The 3,468-nt window shown below is 42.3% G+C and overlaps 6 non-coding genes across 6 annotated transcripts; all 6 read right to left on the bottom strand.

Moving 5' to 3' along the window:
• Nucleotides 1–241: 241 nt before the first annotated feature.
• On the bottom strand, nucleotides 242–313 carry TRNAA-UGC. Its single transcript has one exon. It is a non-coding gene; the product is annotated as a tRNA-Ala (tRNA).
• Nucleotides 314–633: 320 nt separating this feature from the next.
• Nucleotides 634–705, bottom strand: TRNAA-UGC. The gene has a single exon. It is a non-coding gene; the product is annotated as a tRNA-Ala (tRNA).
• Nucleotides 706–1,905: 1,200 nt separating this feature from the next.
• TRNAA-UGC lies at nucleotides 1,906–1,977 on the bottom strand. Its single transcript has one exon. It is a non-coding gene; the product is annotated as a tRNA-Ala (tRNA).
• A 320-nt stretch (nucleotides 1,978–2,297) lies between these two features.
• On the bottom strand, nucleotides 2,298–2,369 carry TRNAA-UGC. Its single transcript has one exon. It is a non-coding gene; the product is annotated as a tRNA-Ala (tRNA).
• A 438-nt stretch (nucleotides 2,370–2,807) lies between these two features.
• Nucleotides 2,808–2,879, bottom strand: TRNAA-CGC. Its single transcript has one exon. It is a non-coding gene; the product is annotated as a tRNA-Ala (tRNA).
• Nucleotides 2,880–3,199: 320 nt separating this feature from the next.
• On the bottom strand, nucleotides 3,200–3,271 carry TRNAA-UGC. The gene has a single exon. It is a non-coding gene; the product is annotated as a tRNA-Ala (tRNA).
• Between the last annotated feature and the right edge of the window lie 197 nt (nucleotides 3,272–3,468).

The following is a 3,468-nucleotide window of genomic DNA, read 5'->3' as shown; positions in this document are numbered from 1 at the left end:
AACTAGGGTTTGTGTGCTTTCCGTCCCTTAAGAAACATAGATCTGCATAAAAACTGCAGATGTCGAACGAGGGAATTATTTTAATTAAGACTGCAACATTTCCTAATTTTTCGTTTCCGCTCTCTGACGGCTATGAGGCAAACCCATTGAATCATTTGCGCTCTGGGTCTACCATTATCAGGATTGGCAGATATGAGTTGTGTTTAACTCTCTCTTTTGATTAGCCGATATGGTTAAAACATGGAGATGCCGGGGATTGAACCCGGGGCCTCATACATGCAAAGCATGCACTCTACCACTGAGCTACATCCCCTGGCACTCTAGGGAATCACTACAGTTTTGTGCATCGACCGATGATACCGACTACTTAATTATCTATCAGACAGCTTCAACTCATCTCGAAGGCATGTATGAAGCATCCAGATTAGATTGTTATTGGTGCACCAAAAGCAACACATGTGAAGACAGCCTTGAAGTGCAAAGGGCGGTGATAACCTGGATAGGAAACCATGCATTTTGAATGGTGATATTTTGTTTGTGAAAACCCAAACCGGCTGAAGTTGTTTTGTAGAGGACCCTTGAGAGAAAAACGTGATGTGACTCTGATGTGTAAGTAATCTGTTCTACAAAATTTGGAGATGCCGGGGATTGAACCCGGGGCCTCATACATGCAAAGCATGCGCTCTACCACTGAGCTACATCCCCTGGCACTCTAGGGAATCACTACAGTTTTGTGCATCGACTGATGATACCGACTACTTAATTATCTATCAGACAGCTTCAACTCATCTCGAAGGCATGTATGAAGCATCCAGATTAGATTGTTATTGGTGCACCAAAAGCAACACATGTGAAGACAGCCTTGAAGTGCAAAGGGCGGTGATAACCATGCATTTTGAATGGTGATATTTCGTTTGGGAAAACCCAAACCGGCTGAAGTTGTTTTGTAGAGGACCCTTGAGAGAAAAACGTGATGTGACTCTGATGTGTAAGTAATCTGTTCTACAAAATTTGGAGGATTGGATTGAACCCGGGGCCTCATACATGCAAAGCTTGCGCTCTACCACTGAGCTACATCCCCTGGCACTCTAGGGAATCACTACAGTTTTGTGCATCGACCGATGATACCGACTACTTAATTATCTATCAGACAGCTTCAACTCATCTCGAAGGCATGTATGAAGCATCCAGATTAGATTGTTATTGGTGCACCAAAAGCAACACATGTGAAGACAGCCTTGAAGTGCAAAGGGCGGTGATAACCTGGATAGGAAACCATGCATTTTGAATGGTGATATTTCGTTTGGGAAAACCCAAACCGGCTGAAGTTGTTTTGTAGAGGACCCTTGAGAGAAAAACGTGATGTGACTCTGATGTGTAAGTAATCTGTTCTACAAAATTTGGAGATGCCGGGGATTGAACCCGGGGCCTCATACATGCAAAGCATGCGCTCTACCACTGATCCCCTAGGTAATTGCTGATTTTTGAAACATGCCTAAGGTCAGGAAGTAACCCTATCGATTATTTTGTGCCAACATTTTCCACTGAACAGTTTCACTTTTTTCTCCATAATATTCCATTTCAAATTCCTATTTCTACCCAAAATAAAATATAAATGTGAGCACTAAAAGGAGGACAGATGGACTTCTGTGGCTTCAGCATATAACTAGGGTTTGTGTGCTTTCTGTCCCTTAAGAAACATAGATCTGCATAAAAACTGCAGATGTCGAACGAGGGAATTATTTTAATTAAGACTGCAACATTTCCTAATTTTTCGTTTCCGCTCTCTGACGGCTATGAGGCAAACCCATTGAATCATTTGCGCTCTGGGTCTACCATTATCAGGATTGGCAGATATGAGTTGTGTTTAACTCTCTCTTTTGATTAGCCGATATGGTTAAAACATGGAGATGCCGGGGATTGAACCCGGGGCCTCATACATGCAAAGCATGCACTCTACCACTGAGCTACATCCCCTGGCACTCTAGGGAATCACTACAGTTTTGTGCATCGACCGATGATACCGACTACTTAATTATCTATCAGACAGCTTCAACTCATCTCGAAGGCATGTATGAAGCATCCAGATTAGATTGTTATTGGTGCACCAAAAGCAACACATGTGAAGACAGCCTTGAAGTGCAAAGGGCGGTGATAACCTGGATAGGAAACCATGCATTTTGAATGGTGATATTTCGTTTGGGAAAACCCAAACCGGCTGAAGTTGTTTTGTAGAGGACCCTTGAGAGAAAAACGTGATGTGACTCTGATGTGTAAGTAATCTGTTCTACAAAATTTGGAGATGCCGGGGATTGAACCCGGGGCCTCATACATGCAAAGCATGCGCTCTACCACTGAGCTACATCCCCTAGGTAATTGCTGATTTTTGAAACATGCCTAAGGTCAGGAAGTAACCCTATCGATTATTTTGTGCCAACATTTTCCACTGAACAGTTTCACTTTTTTCTCCCTAATATTCCATTTCAAATTCCTATTTCTACCCAAAATAAAATATAAATGTGAGCACTAAAAGGAGGACAGATGGACTTCTGTGGCTTCAGCATATAACTAGGGTTTGTGTGCTTTCCGTCCCTTAAGAAACATAGATCTGCATAAAAACTGCAGATGTCGAACGAGGGAATTATTTTAATTAAGACTGCAACATTTCTTAATTTTTCGTTTCCGCTGCATTTCGGCTATGAGGCAAACCCATTGAATCGTTTGCGCTCTGGGTCTACCATTATCAGGATTGGCAGATATGAGTTGTGTTTAACTCTCTCTTTTGATTAGCCAATATGGTTAAAACATGGAGATGCCGGGGATTGAACCCAGGGACTCATACATGCGAAGCATGCGCTCTACCACTGAGCTACATCCCCTGACACTCTAGGGAATCACTACAGTTTTGTGCATCGACCGATGATACCGACTACTTAATTATCTATCAGACAGCTTCAACTCATCTCGAAGGCATGTATGAAGCATCCAGATTAGATTGTTATTGGTGCACCAAAAGCAACACATGTGAAGACAGCCTTGAAGTGCAAAGGGCGGTGATAACCTGGATAGGAAACCATGCATTTTGAATGGTGATATTTCGTTTGGGAAAACCCAAACCGGCTGAAGTTGTTTTGTAGAGGACCCTTGAGAGAAAAACGTGATGTGACTCTGATGTGTAAGTAATCTGTTCTACAAAATTTGGAGATGCTGGGGATTGAACCCGGGGCCTCATACATGCAAAGCATGCGCTCTACCACTGAGCTACATCCCCTAGGTAATTGCTGATTTTTGAAACATGCCTAAGGTCAGGAAGTAACCCTATCGATTATTTTGTGCCAACATTTTCCACTGAACAGTTTCACTTTTTTCTCCCTAATATTCCATTTCAAATTCCTATTTCTACCCAAAATAAAATATAAATGTGAGCACTAAAAGGAGGACAGATGGACTTCTGTGGCTTCAGCATAT

Source organism: Bufo bufo, unplaced genomic scaffold (genome assembly GCF_905171765.1).
Source record: "Bufo bufo unplaced genomic scaffold, aBufBuf1.1, whole genome shotgun sequence".
NCBI classification, from domain to species: domain Eukaryota; kingdom Metazoa; phylum Chordata; class Amphibia; order Anura; family Bufonidae; genus Bufo; species Bufo bufo.
The sequence above is the reverse complement of the archived record's forward strand: the minus strand, read 5'-3'. Positions and strand labels throughout refer to the sequence as shown.